This window comes from Trachemys scripta, chromosome 6 (assembly GCF_013100865.1).
Source record: "Trachemys scripta elegans isolate TJP31775 chromosome 6, CAS_Tse_1.0, whole genome shotgun sequence".
Taxonomy (NCBI): domain Eukaryota; kingdom Metazoa; phylum Chordata; order Testudines; family Emydidae; genus Trachemys; species Trachemys scripta.
This window is the reverse complement of record NC_048303.1, coordinates 89359215-89374967: the sequence shown is the minus strand read 5'-3', so window position 1 is coordinate 89374967 and position 15753 is coordinate 89359215. Positions and strand designations below refer to the sequence as shown.

At 42.9% G+C, this 15753-nt stretch overlaps 1 long non-coding RNA gene across 1 annotated transcript in view; it reads right to left on the bottom strand.

The window, feature by feature from the left end:
* Nucleotides 1-5358: 5358 nt before the first annotated feature.
* The window catches only part of LOC117879293, a 68783-nt gene continuing 58388 nt past the window's right edge, over nucleotides 5359-15753 (bottom strand). The window contains exons 2-3 of the long non-coding RNA XR_004646223.1: nucleotides 10663-10745; nucleotides 5359-6981 (exon numbers count right to left, since the gene is read on the bottom strand). This is a non-coding gene — a long non-coding RNA (uncharacterized LOC117879293). The remainder of the gene's footprint in view (nucleotides 6982-10662; nucleotides 10746-15753) is intronic.

Below are 15753 nucleotides of genomic sequence, written 5' to 3'. Positions count from 1 at the left end.
AGATTTGTGTCCATTTATTCTTTTGCATAGAGACTGTCCAGTTTGGCCAATATACATGGCACAGGGGCATTGCTGGCACATATCACACTGGTAGATGTGCAGATGAACAAGCCCCTGATAGCATGGCTGATGTGATTAGGTGCTATGATGGTGTCACTTGAATAGATATGTGGACAGAGTTGGCATCGGGCTTTGTTGCAAGGATAGGTTCCTCAGTTAGTGTTTTTGTTGTGTGGTGTGAGGTTGCTGGTGAGTATTTGTTTCAGGTTGGGGGGGCTGTCTGTAAGCGAGGACTGGTCTGTCTCCCAAGATCTGTGAGAGTGAGGGATCATCTTCCAGGATAGGTTGTAGATCTTTGATGATGCACTGGAGAGGTTTTAGTTGGGGGCTGTAGGTGATGGCTAGTGGAGTTCTGTTATTTTCTTTGTTGGGCCTGTCCTGTAGTAGGTGACTTCTGGGTACTCTTCTGGCTCTGTCAATCTGTTTTTTCACTTCAGCAGATGGGTATCGTAGTTTTAAGAATGCAAGAGATCTTGTAGATGTTTGTCTCTGTCTGAGGGATTGGAGAAAATGCGGTTGTATCTTAGAGCTTGGCTGTAGACAATGGATCGTGTGGTGTGTTCTGGATGGAAGCTGGAGGCATGTAGGTATAAGTATAGCGGTCAGTAGGTTTCCGGTATAGGGTGGTGTTTATGTGACTATCGCTTATTAGCACAGTAGTGTCCAGGAAATAGACTGCTTGTGTGGATTGGTCTAAGCTGAGGTTGATGGTGGGATGGAAATTGTTGAAATCGTGGTGGAATTCCTCAAGGGCTTCTTTTTCCCTGGGTCCAGATGATGAAGAGGTAATCAATGTAGCGAAAGTAAAGTAGGGGTGTTAGGGGACGAGAGCTGAAGAAGCATTGTTCTAAGTCAGCCATAAAATGTTGGCGTACTGTGGGGCCATGCGGGTACCCATAGCAGTGCCACTGAATATTCTTTTTGTGAATTCAGACTAACATGCTACTCTGAAAACTTCTAATGTGTAGCCCAGTCATTAGAGCACATGCCCGGAATGTGAGAGACCTAGGTTCAATTCCTCCACACTCTCTCTCCCAGAGGTGGTGGGGGGGGAAAGGATTTGAACAAGTGTCTCCCATTTCTCAGACGAGTGCTCTAACAACTGGGCCTATGGGGTATTCTGATGCAGATCTCCCTCAGTTTGGCCTGTTGAAACTATTCCACTGTGGATAAATAATGAAGAGGGGCTGGACCCAGGGTCCCCCATCTCCCAGGTAGATGCCCTAATCACTGCACTATAGAGTCTCTCTCCAGCCCAGTGACTGTTCCATTGTGGATAAATGCTTGCAATCATTGGGACAGGGACCAAGAGGGAGTCCTACCCTTCTGTGCCTCTGGAAATCTCCAGAGAGGCTCTTTGCAGTATCACAGTGGTGGGGGGTAGCATCCTACATCCATAACGCTATTCCATATCCCAAAGCAAATGGCTTAGCGCTGACTACACAGGTTTGGAAACTTTCTGCTCTTTATGGAAAAATCCTGTACCAAAGGGCTGAACCCCATAATGTTCTATAGACATTTAATAAGAATCTGTTATTTATATATAAAGACCAATAGAACTTATAAATAGAGAATGATCTTTGTATAGTTTTTGAGTCCTCCTATTGCTGGGATATAGTTCTCTGACAAACTCTACAGGACAGTTCAGAAAAACCTTGTGAGAAGCCCCACACTGGCAATGAGAGGGTTAAGGAAAGCTTATAGAATCAATTTGCCCCTCCTTGCTAAACCTACAGCAAATAGCAGGCATGGAGAGTGGAATTAAACAGTGGAGTTCAGAGCTGCCCAGAAAGGAGAGTGGAGCTCAGCTTCTCTTTATGTGAGAAAACTTGGGTTGAATCCTACTAGAGTTTTGAGCTCGCTTTCTGGCTGGTGTGCCAAGCCCCTGCTAGAAGGGACAAATAGATATGCCTAGGGCTTAGCACACACCTCTCTCATCGGGATGTCCCATTGGCTATCTTAGCTCCCCATATGGTGTGCTGACTTTGCGGATCACACTGTGGCTAAGTCAACGCTACACACCAGTGTCGGTGGCATGTAGCGTACGTGTAGCTACACACTGCAGTGAAAAGCAAGCTGTGACCATGCCATGGTGTGTAGCTACATGTGTCAGTGAAAGGCTCTAGCAGTGGGAAAAGGCTCCGGCAGGGGGCAAAGGCTCTGCTTTCCCTGGGCTCCAGCAGCAGGGAGCTGTAGACACTTTCCTCCGCTGCCTCTCTGCTGCCAGAATCTTTTTGTGCAGCAGGAAAAGGCTGTATCACTGAGGAGGCAGGAGGACCCCATCCTGCTAAAAATAACAGTGTAGCTGGAGAGGCATGACTTGGACACGCAGAGATACATGGAGAGTATGTACTCAATTGCATACCCACACCCTTCAGGCATGGCTTTACTCTCCTAAACTGAGTTCTATGCTGCTATTTTTTATACCTGTACAAAGGAGGCTACACAGGTATGAATGCTCTTCACCCCTGAAAAAAGCACACAGTGTAGGTGTACCTTCTGAGGTACCTGTATCTTCCCATTGTGTAGGAGCCTAGATGCTAACTCAGCTCTGTGGATTGCAGTGCTGTTCCTGTGATTTTTTTCTAGGCACCTTAAAGTTAGGCCATGACTCTGTGTTGATTTCAGTGGAAGATAGGAGCCTAATACCTTTGAGGATCAGAGCTTAGGGTATTAAATCCTAAAAATCAGGGCTGTGTTAAATGAGTGCATATTATTTGGACTTTGCACGGTTTGTACTGAAGCCATTTTTTAAGCTACCATAGACACAAGCAAAGAGACTGAAACTGCAAAAATGGTCTTTGTTTCCCATTGTATCCCTTCACAGCCGCTGAACCTATTCATATCCGCTTTTCTCAAAAACTCCATGCTGACAGTTAACTGTACCAAGTGCTAACTCAAGTTTATGAAGCAGGCAAAATTTCCCGCTCCCAAATTTAGGGTTTGGAAAAGCCTTGTAGAAACATTGTAATTGATCAAGTTTTGTTGCTTTAGCTTTCGTTCCAGCTGTTATCACACCACAAAACATAGCACAGTGTACATATTTTACATGATGGGCTGCCAATATTGGCCACAATGTGTTTATGCAAGCAAAATAGTAGTAAGACACTGCATTACTTGTAGAGGAATCTGGACAAACTGGGCTGTTTGCTATAAAATTCAATAAATCTGAGCCTAAACCTGAAATTTTCCCTGTGGTCCAAGGAGAGGACCAGTTGCTTCTCCAGGGCCAGCTTCTTCCTGCCATCTGAGTTCCAGGGATAGGCTCCCGGAGCATGCTAAGAGGAGAGAATCCCCCCCACCCCAATCAATTGTCTCCTGCCAGCTACGCTCCAGGGATGGTAGGAACTACTGGGAGGGAGGGGGATGTATGCAGCTGGCTGTATCCTGCCACACTCATGTAGCTATGTACACCTCTACCAAACCAAACCTGTAATGCTCAGTTTAGGTCCAGTAACCAGAATGCTGGTGATTCAGGAAGTGTCAGGTTCTCAGCTCATCCAAAGGATTCTTCCAGCCCTACTCTGCATATTAGTTGATTTACAATTCAAAGAATCTCTTAGCAGAAAGTGGAGCTGTTAAGTTAAGTGCTTTAGTTAAAGAGTGCAGAGCTGGATTTTCAAAGCTGCCTGGAGAGTCCAATTCCCATTAATTGCTAGTGAGAACTGAGCATCAAAGGGGGCTTTGAAAATCTCAGTCAGGATGATCAGGAAATACATTTGTATAAAATCAAACTACTTTTTGTGCCAGTTGCCCCCAATATAGGCACAGATATCCCACTCATTGACAAAAAGCTGTTTTTGAGGCACCATCAGATGTGATGTGATGTAAAACTGGTCACTAAAGATCCCATAACACATTTTATAGGAATTATTACATTTTTCCATATTTAGCCCCACCCTCCCCTGATGGGCTGAAATTCACCACTCAGAAGATGGGTCTAACAAATCTTTATTAAGGCAAAACACTCAGCAAGTAATGATCAGTTACTTACAAGTGGGAAGCTCATTGGGAGGGTCTCTCACAGTTGCCTCCAGTATTGGACAATACATGGTTTCAGCTTCCTTTTATTAGGTTACTCATTTATAGCTTTTGTTCTCTTTTCTCATGCATATATCTTAGTTTCTCATTTTCATATTAATTCTCCATCCCTGTAACTAATTCAAACTGGGTGCTGGTTGTTGTTTTTGTTTGTTTGTTTTGTTTTTAGCTTTCTGGTTACTTTATCTTTTGTTTTCCCCACAAGCATGATTCCTTTTCATTTTCTTACATATGTGCAACACGAAACATGATTACTCTGCAATTTCTCACATGTGCAACACCACTTATGCTAAGTTATAAAACCCTTAAAAATCACTGCAAGTTTCTATCAGACCTAACTCTGCCTTCACTCCCAGCATCCCCCACAATTTAGAGCGGAAAAGCTATCCTCCTCAAGCAAGTTCGATATAATGCGGTTTCACCTATAACGCGGTAAGATTTTTTTTTGGCTCCTGAGGACAGCGTTGTATCGGGGTAGAGGTGTATTTATAATGCAAAGGGCTTTAAGGTCCTATTATGAAAGGTGCTATGTATAGTGTAGTATTATCGCCAGTAGTTTCATTTTGTGAATCACGTCTTAAGGAAGATTCTTTCATGGATTACCTTTCCCCCCATCCTGATTCCACAATTTCTCTCTGGCAGCTATTAAAACCAAATCCTATTGGATTCTATTAATTGTATTATATGGAGGACTTCAGCATTAGAGATTAAACTAATACAGGTTTTATCCTGTTATGCAGCCAGCACCATGAAATAGCAGTGGCTGTTAGCACATGCAATAAGCTGTAGTTTATTTTAATGTTTCAGAAGGTAGGAGTGAGGCATAGATTTAAACTGTGATTCTATGCTTTGACTTCCAAAAGTTCCCCCATTTCCGTAGAAATGATGTGCTTTAATTCTGGAAAGGCAGCTGAAAGTGCAACAAATTGAGAGGCAGAACAGACCCATTTCAGCATTTGGTTTTCGGATTATGTACTCGTTAAAACTTGTTGTGTTCTGTGTGTACCCTAGTTGCGAAGTATTTCCTACAACTGACAATCCGCAGGCTCTCATTGCAGCTGCTAACTAATGTCAATACAGATGAACCCAGTCACATGACCCCTCAGCTCGGAGTCTTTGCAGGATGCAGTACCATTTTGTTTTATTTCTATATATAGCTTGAATGGCAAAGAGTTAACAAGAAACATTCCTTTTCCCTTTTGCCCTCTTCATGACTTACCTATACTTTAATAAAAAAAAAAAAAAAAAAAAAAAGCTCTCCATTCCCACCTACTTTCCTTCAACTAAAGCTCTGTAAAATTCCACTACATAGTCACTACTATGCTTAAAATTACATGCTATTTATAGAATCTGTATCGGAGTGCTTATAAAAATACAGAATCATTACATAGACCTAATGGATGCCTAGGTACATTTCCCCTCAGGCTGTGCTTGAACTCCAGTACCTATGGTGGCAGAAGAGGACTACAAATCTTACTGGTTATCTATGGGTTTTTAACCAACTCATTTATTTAGCTGTAAGCAAATGGGTTCAGATCTTGGCATATGTGTGTATACTGTATACAAACAAACTTTTCAAAGTATTACATAACTTTGAAAAATAACTATGGCCAAATCATCCCCTCGATGAGAATAAGCTGTACGGGACAAGAAACTCCATAATGTTTGACACCATCTGGAAGGGGCAGAGGCTGCATCTCCTAGCTGTTGATTGCCTGAGATCCACATGTATCTTGAGATGATCTGCAAGAGGCATCCTACAGAGGCCCTGAGCATCTTTGTGGCCTTCCAGACCCTTATAGCCCTCCACCAGCCCCTTAGCTGCATAGCTCCAATGAAGCCATGCTCTTAAGACTTCCCCTCCGGTAAGTTGTCCCTGAAACCCACACATGGATTTATTCCACAGCATATAGGGAGACAACACCTAACTGAACTCTAGCATTAATTTCGATGTAGAATTCCCACAGGCTTGTGTGATACAATGCCATGGAGAATAGCCATTTCTTCAGATGCACTCCCTCCCCCAATTGCCCATTCCCTCCTCACACCTGGATCCAGATCCCTGCAGAACCTTCAGTAAGGTCAGAAGAACCCGGAGTAGTGCTGAATAGGCAGCACTGTCCCATATCACAAGGCATCCACTGGGTTTTTCCCCTTCCACATGTAGAGGAGGAGGGGACAATCTTTCTCTCTCTATTTTAGTTACGGTTCCAAGTTATACATGGCCCATAAGCTTAGACAGATGGATGCAGATGCAATAACTAGAATCCCTCAATTTTTATCTTGCAGAAAAATAGAATTATACCATCTAAAAAACACAGTTTACCTATTGGCCAATGATCAAAGTCCTTGTCTTGTGGATGCAGGTAAAAATTTAAGCAAGGGAGCAATTAAATCTATATAGTGACAATTTAGAGAGTACCATTAGCTTAATCCAATGTAGGAGTATCCCTCCCTGCTCTGCCATAACTTTTTGTAACAATTGTTATCTCACTGTTGCACAGTCATAATAGCCAAAGGAGGAAATGAGATATGACCATTTAGATTTAATAAAACTAGTAAATTAGAAGTTAACATTTTTGGTTATGATTTCACAAAACATACAATAAATCACCTTTAGCAAATGTGAAGCCATAATTTCCACATACTTCTTCACTCCTTCCTAGTATTTTCATCATGCTGATCAGTGTCCCTCCTGCTCTGAGAAACTCAGTAGTATTTCCTCCTGCTCTCAGGTGGTGAAGATGGCCTCCATGGACAATGTCCATTGATGCGGGACATCAGTCTCGATTCTAGGCCTTCTCTCCTCAGTGTTTTTCTTTCCAGTTGTATGGTGGGGGCAGAGAGTCTTTGGGTTGTTGAACTTCTTTACCTTATATGCTTGAGCCATCACCATGTAAAACAGAAAAATAACAGACATGTCACTGAACTCTGCCTATCTCCTAATAGACCCTCCCTCCTAGGTTCCCTCCTCAATCTGCTAGTGATACTGACATTGGCCTGAAGTGGAAGTGCAAGAAATTAGACCCATGTCACATTACAGAGATCCAGATTTTGGTTAATGTTTATTAATATTGTCGTCTAAAAAAATGGTTTAGGCAAAATAGGTATGAGGATGCTTAAATGCAGCTTGTATCTATTACAGTGTCTTGGCAACAACGATAAACAAGTCTTTAAACTGTAATCAAACCCAGTAGAAATACATTTTAAAAACATCTGCCCAAGCAGGATACAGTTTTTCCTCTTATCAGTTCTAAATTATCCACACTAATCCCTATAAAATGGTCTTGTGAGATGACTAGAGCTGTGCTTTCCCAGCTGATGAAATAAAAAGCAGATGGGATGAGTGGAAATGCCGCAGATGTGGCTGGTATTTCTGCCCGATCTGCCTTGTATGCATTCCTCTGAGAAAACACTAACCGATAGGTGCAAACTACAAGTGTATATTGGGCTTTTGGAAATATCCTTTTCATTCTGGATTATTAACATTACCAACGCTGACTACTGAGAGCTAGGTTTGAACTGTAAAGAGTAAATTACTCATGTGGAGCAAATTCTGCTCCTCCCCCTTCCAAGGTGTGCTGGATACTGCATACAGCAGAAATGGTGTGGGACAGTTTGTGAGAGGCCTGCCCATGGGACTTGCACTCTTCAGAGTGCTCGGGATCCAATATCCTAGAATCATAGGACTGGAAGGGACCTCGAGAGGTCATCTAGTCCAGTCCCCTGCATTCATGGCAGAACTGAGTATTGTCTAGACCATCCCTAACAGGTGTTTTCCACAACCTCCCTAGGCAATTTATTCCAGAGCTTAACCACCCTGACAGTTAGGAAGTTTTTCCTAATGTCCAACTTAAACTTCCCTTGCTGCAATTTAAGCCCATTGCTTCTTGTCCTATCCTCAGAGGTTAAGAAGAACATTTTTTTTCTCCCTCCTCCTTGTAACAATCTATTATGTACTTGGGAGCAAAGGCATAGTTAGGCCTGACAGAAGCCTGCTGTGATTTTAACACTTTTACAGCTTAAGCATAAGTAGTGTTGCGCAGAGTTGTGTAAGAAAGATGCAGAGCGATTATGTTTGTGAGGAAAACAGAAGATGCTAGCAACTACAGTAGGGTTGCTAATTTTGGTTGGACGTATTCCTGGAGGTTTCATCACATGACATAATCTTTAATTAAAGGTGAATCTTTAATACCTGGAGGCTCCAGGACAATCCTGGAGGGTTGACAACCCTAAACTACAGAGCTAAAAAAGAACAGTTAGAGTTAGCACAAACCTTGTACTGACAGGAGCGGAGAATTGATAGGGAAATGAGAGACTAATACATATTTATAAGAAAAGATAACAAAAAAGATATATGTATGTCAGCCTAACAAAGGGAAGCTGAAACTGTGGATTGTCCACTGCTGAAGGTGACTGGTGAGTTCATCTTGATGTGCTTCCCACTTGTAAGTAACTGACCACTACTTATAGGTGTTTTACCTTAGTAAATATTTGTTTGACATTCATCACTCGGCAGATGAGTCTATCTAAGATAATTCTTTAGGAACTTCCTGCATGCAGCACAGAGGAAAGGAAGCATGTAAGCTTGGTTGGTGTGTGACTTAGTCACAGTGACTACAGGGCCTTACTGGTCATCTCTGCCTGTAGAGGGGACATACCAGCCACAGGGGCTATTACAGGCTGTAGTAGTGGCTTTGGGAAATGATTCCTTTCCTCCTTCCCCCAAAGATCTCCCCAGAGCACAGACCAGTTTTTCAAGCTGTCTGCTTGGGCCAGACGTTGAGCTGCAGTGAAATGACAACAGAGATTCTCACCAAGAACAAGTCTGAGGTAAAATCTCAATATTTCCTCTGGTAAGAACCAAGAGACTTGGTTTCTCATTACATATTGCAATTATTTTTTATGCAGTAACACATTGACAAAAGGTACGGTATTCATATCTTCATCCAGCGTGTTCAGGATTCAGGCACTTCGTAAACATTAATAAATGAAGCCTTAACACACCCCTGTGAGGTAGATAAAATAGCCATTTTACTGACGGATAAACTGAGACATAGTCCAGATGAGCTGGGTATGGACTCCAGGTATCTTGACCATTAGCTCCCAACTTTAACTAATAGACAATGCTGCGTCTCCTTTCTCCTGTCCTTCTGCCCCCATAATTGCGCCAGGATTTGGCAGGATGAATATTCAAGGATTGTTCAGTGATCTAAATTGGCTTGTCCATTTCTTTCATGGCTTTAACTCATGGATCAAAGCAGCCGGGCTGTGGAATTCTGATGCAGAGAGACTTGGCCTCAGGGATACATACGTTTTGCCACAAAATTAAATCTAGTACTAGAGGTCTCTTGTTTACCACCAGGTCTGACTGGTGAGATTGCTATTTACTGTATCTTCTACCTAGGGTGACCAGATGTCCTGATTTTATAGGGACAGTCCTGATATCTGGGGATTTTTTCTCATATAGGTGCCTATTACCCCCCACACTCGGTCCTGATTTTTTCATACTTGCTATCTGGTCACCCTACTTCTACCTCAATTTTACTTTGATGTACTTTGAAAGCTTGTTTATCTACTAAAATAGACTCTTTTTCTCTCTCTCATGATATCCAGCAGGATAACTAATTGATTCCAAGCAATGCAGTCTTTCTCAATATATTACCTACAAGAAAGCCCAGGGTGGGGGGCGCTGTTCCATGTCCTAGCAAAAATACATTGATTTAAGTTATAACGTGTGGAAATTGTATCCAGTTCTACAAAACACATATATCTGTAGGAATCTCATTTTTGATCCATATTGTATTGGCTTTTAAACTGATCATATAACAGAAAAAATATAATACATTAATATGATATGTATAAAAATCCAATGTCCTGAGCATAAACCAAGCGTATGAAAATGGCATGAAATAGTTAAAAAGACAAAAATGGGAGGAGAGTGAGAGGGCTATAAAATGCTTCAAAGTTTTAAAATATATCAAATTACTTTCACACTTACATATGCACATAACATGCTCTGTGTAATTTTAGTTTGGCCATCAGAGATGTCCATATTTATTTAGCTATACGATCTTTGTGGATGGCAACAATTTCATATTTAATACTCAAATCTTAAATGAAGCCTTGCTGTAATTTTATTTATGAGGTGTATTTGCGGTTATTTAAAGGAAAACTGCAGTGATTTTTTACAATTGCCTTTGATTGTTTCAGAAAAGTCTGTGTAACTTAAATAAGGAAATGAAAAGCAATATTTTTTTAAATACCTGATTTTTAAAAAAATTCTTTAATATTAATTAGGCAGCTGTGAGATCCCCGAGGACCCACATTTTAATGATTAGGCAAATTTCCTTTTAGAATTATGACACATCTCAAAATTTCTTGATCGTAGTATTATGAAGGTTTCATGTGCCGTGTGCTGGGTAGCAAGAGAACTGAATACTTGTAAAACTAAACTAGCTCTTTTATTAAGAGAATATTTACAAAGATGCTGCAGCTAGGGCTAGCATTCCAGCCATATACATAACGACCAACTTCCTGGTGCCTCTTCCAAACTCTTACCTTCTGCAGCCTGTGCTCCTCCCTCCAAGTTCCCTGCAGGTTGCTGTAGGGATGATCAGAGTTTCATCCAAAGACACAAGAAGCTGCAGCCAAAGACAAAGGGGATGTTTTGGATACCTGTAGAGAGCTGGATCTGGCAAAAAAGCTTCTACATGAATGTACAAATGAAATTAAATCAAATCAAATTAATTAATTAAATAAAAAATGCAGCACATAAATAAAAAGAGCTATGGACTTTTCCTGATGCTCCATCTCCAACTTCCTATTAGAAAGACAAGGTGGGGGAGGTAATATCCTTTATTGGACCAACTTCTGTTGGTGAAAGAGACACACACTTTTGAGCTACACAGAGCTCTTCAGGTCTGGAGAAGAGCTCTGTGTAGCTCAAAAGCTTCTCTCTCTAACTTCCTCTGTCTGGCTGGAGCTCAGTCTTCTTAATATGTGTCATCAGCTAACAATCTGGCTACTTATTGTTTCCTTATGACTCCACAAAGGGTCCCATGTATTTTACTGGAACTAATTATATTGAAATTCTGGTAACCCTACCCACTTTGATAGCATCTTACTCTGCAAGTAGTCCGATTGATTTCTGTATCAGAGTAAACTCCTCCTCAGTTGGAAAACAGCATGTTTAGTGTGTGGTTTCTCTTGTCAGTGAGTGCATTGAGTAATTTTGCCTGACGGGGAATAAAGTTTTGGACTGAAGATTCTGTATAATATGTAATTAGTGATGGGCCAATACTGAAATCTCTAATCCAAACCCCTTTGATTTGTGGGTAGGTATGTGGGGAATTCAGATCCAAATCCCCAGATTCAATCAGCACCAGCAGCTTTACTTTCTGAATGGATCCAAAAAGGGCCTCTTTCCTGGATCAGGTTTTGATGCAACCAAAAATCTCTCAAAATGGATAGCTCATAAAAAGAGGCTGATGATGTTGAACCTGAATCCAAATCCTAGCCCTGAGTCAATCTTGAACATGAACCCTAGTCTATACTAAGAGAGGCAGGTAGGTGTTTGGATCTAAGTGGGATGTAACACTTTTTTGTGGCAGTGGAGTACAGGATATCCGTGTCTCAAGAGGGTTGTTTGATAATGTGCCATTTGGTTCAATCTGGTAGATTTTGAAAAGTACAATGTTGCTACGTATTATACCTACAGTAAACAGTGTTAATCACTGCCGAAATCTAGACATGAAACTGGAGGAAAAAAATCTCTTTAGTCCTTGTGTACTAAAGAGGATTGCCACGTGGACTTAAAATGAGAGAGAGAGAGAGAGAGAGATGCTTGTGAAGGGAGCCAGGAAAGGCGAAAGGACCCACACCTTGACTCCTCTTGTCCTAAAGCCAGTCACTGCACTGAACTGCAGACAGGGCCGGCTCCAGGCACCAGCTTAACAAGCTGGTGCTTGGGGCGGCCAAGGGAGAGGGGCGGCACCTGCGGCAATTCGGGGGCGGCAGGTCCCTCACTCCCTCTAGGAGCGAAGGACCTGCCGCTGAACTGCCTCCGCCGATCGCGGCTTTTTTTGCTTGGGGCGGCAGAAATGCTGGAGCCGGCCCTGACTGCAGAGGCACTATCACACACACAAAATCTGGTTGTTCTAGTTCACTGACTACTCAGAGGAAGAGAAATGGATTCTGCAATGGCTAACAAGTGCCCGGCATAGTACTACTGCCTCCTGGCATGTTTTGCAGCAGACCCAAGTCATTTCGATTCTTAGTGAAAGTTGTTCCAATGAAACCAAGCAAAACTGCTAATCTGATTCTTTTTAAAATGAAAGTTTTCCGTGGTCGAATGGGGACATTAATGTAAAAGACAGCCAGAGCCAGGGATCAAATTAATCCCAGGCAGGGTTGGTTTAACATGCCATGGCTATGATGGAGGTAAAGAGAGTTTTCTTTTCTGTCACAGCAGTATCAATCAGCAGACCCATTCCAGGTAGGAGATTGCCTAGTAAATCCAGCCTGCCTCACCTCAGAAATAGAGGCAAGTGTTTCTTGTTTTTAAATATTTTCCAATTTGGGATAAAAGTTGTCAGCTCTGAATAACTGAACTGCTTCTGGGGTGAGAGTCCTGGCAGATGCAGTGTTAAATCTCAGATGGTTTTTGCTCACCAAAATTCAGACTTCCCTGAGATGAATCGTGTACAGAGAGGTGAATTCTCATCTTTATTACTAGTATCTGGCTGGAGACCGCTTTAGATTTATGTTACGATGACTGCACCATTACAATGAAGGATAGAGATTTAGGGCCAGAGAGAGGCATCCCCGAAACAGTGTCCACTTCTGGAAATTTTTGCCAAATTTTATTTTAAAATGAAACTTTAGAATTTATAGACTATTTAGAATACAGCAGAAATAGTTGAGAGTCCCTATCTCATGATCCTTAATTTTTCCCCGTGCACACTTATTTCCTGTTCCTAATGTTAAGGTAAAATAACTCTCCTGAGGATTTGTTTTGCATTTCAGTGCAACAGTTTTGTCTCCCTCATGTAGGCCTAGTTCTGCAAAGAATGAAGCCTGTGAGTTTTGCCATTGACTTCAATGTGTGTTAGGGCCCGGTGTCAGGATCCTGGGTGAATGTAGGTAGGACTAGTGGCAGGAACAAACACCAAGGTTTGGAGTCAGTATCAAAGTCAATGATCAGGCTGAAGGGCAAAGCTGGGCAGGTAGGGGATCAGGCTAAGTCAATACTAGATATCAGGGTCCATGTGGGTATTCCTTGGGTTCAAGTGGGAGTCAAGGTTCAAGTCAGAGCTGAGGTCAATACCAGGAGTTCAGGAAAAGAGAATGCAGGGTGGTCGTGGCAGCTAGCTAGTGATCCGTGTTATTGCATGGACAGTTCCTGAAATGCCCCTTGGGGCAGGGAGTTAGCCAGGCACCATAAGGCTGCAGTTTGTTGAACCCCTTGAGATGGGACTTCCTGTGGTCTGTGCCTGTAGCAGGTTGTGGGTAGGGGAGCATGAGTTGGTTACAACTGCTGCTGGGTGGCAGTGTGGAGGTGTTACCTGCCTGTCAATTCTGCAGGCCTGGGTTTAAGACTCATTGGGCTTTACAGCCAGATCCTCAAAGGTAATTAGGCACCTAGTTCTCCATAAAATCTATGAGGCCCAGTACTGCATGAAGCAAAGCACAGCGCCTTCAACTGCCATTGGCTGGCGGAAGGCACTGCCCACCTTGCAAGATTTATCTGCCTTTTAATTTGGATGCAATATTTACCTCCTGTTCTGAACTATTGTGTAGGGTTTAACAGAACTCAGTAAAAGTTGCCACTTTCCATCCCAGGGACACCTTATTTTTCACAATGATGAAATGACTCCTGTATATGTTAAGGTGGTGATGTGCTTTGGGGTGCTGTTGGATGAAAGGCACTACACTTTATCAATGTAAGTTACTGCTATTGGGTCACAGTGTCCAATGAGTATCTGAACTGAGTAATTTTCATACACCAAAGGGTCACTTGGGTGCCTACCTGGCCATATACATCATGATATGTAAGAGGCATCAAGTCAGAAATGAGCGACTCAGTGGGAAACTGAATGAAAGGACAGGTCAGGAAAGTAGCTTTGGTGGAATGTAGAGAAAGCAAAGCTATGCACTATGTATACGCTGATGTTGAGCTTGGCACTGTACAAGACACAACTAAAGACAGAGGATGAAATCCTAGTCCTGCTGAGGTGAATGACAAAGCTCCCATTGACTTCAGTAAGGCCAGGATTTCACATTGCAGAACACACTTTTATATTTACCTGGGATAGTGGCGACAAAGGCTAGCATCTTCAGAAGTGGCCTTTTGAGAAAGATTTCAGTGCAAGGAGGGAGGGAGCCTGGCACACTGGGTTTGGCAGGTTCTTTTAGGAACAGGGGATGGTATGGAAGAAGGCACAAGCACAGGAGTGGGAGAGGTGAACAGTAGGAATGATGAATCTGGGGATCATTGAATGTCTACTAAAGATACAGAAAACAGTCATCAAGGAAATCATGCTAGAGATTTTTCTGTCTGTTATATAACATTTAGCAATACACAGACATTGGCCTTATTGTGTAGGAAACACACCTTGCAATAGGCAGTTCCTGTGAACGTGGTGACATTGACTGACACGGGAGTTTTTATGGGCTTCACAGCTTCAGGGTGAGATGAAATTATCCTTTCACTGAACTACCATAGTATCCCATCATGAAAAAAGCACTGTGTTCAGGGATGAATAAATCCAGCGTAATTATTTTGTAAAGATACAGGACTACATGCAGCTTGCTAATGCTGAAAACAGAACATCTCCTGATGTCCGTGCATTACTTAGGCCTTGTCTACACTACGAGAGTAGTTCGAATTTACTTGCATCGAATTTTTGGAATCGATATTGCAAAGTCGAACGTCTGTGTCCACACTAAGGACAGTAATTCGACTTTGTGAGTCCACACTAACGGTGAAAGCGTCGACATTCGAAGCAGTGCACTGTGGTCAGCTATCCCACAGTTCCCGCAGTCCCCTCTGCCCATTGGAATTCTGGGTGTAGCCGGCAATGCCTTCTGGGTAACAAAATGTGTCGAGGGTGCTTTTGGGTAACTGTCGTCATCCGTCCATCACTCCCGCCCTCCCTCCCTGAAAGCGCCGGCGGGAAATCAGTTCGCGCACTTTTCCAGTCATTGACAGCGCGGATGCCACAGCACTGCGAGCATGGAGCACGCTGCGACCATCGCTGCAGTTGTGGCCGCTCTCAACGCCTCGCAGCTTATCATACACCTTTCCCTGAGGCAGATGCAGAAAAGTCAGGCGAGGAGGCTACGGCACCGCGGTGATGTCCTGAAGTCTGAGAGTAGCACAGACCTCTCAGAAAGCAGGGGACCCAGCGCCGAGGACATCACGATGGCAATGGGTCATGTTGATGCCGTGGAACGGCGATTCTGGGCACGGGAAACAAGCACTGAGTGGTGGGACCGCATAGTGCTGCAGGTCTGGGATGAATCCCAGTGGCTGCGAAACTTTCGCATGCGGAAGGGAACTTTCCTGGAACTTTGTGAGTTGCTGTCCCCTGCCCTGAAGCGCAATGACACCCGGTTGCGAGCTGCACTGAGTGTACAGAAGCGAGTGGC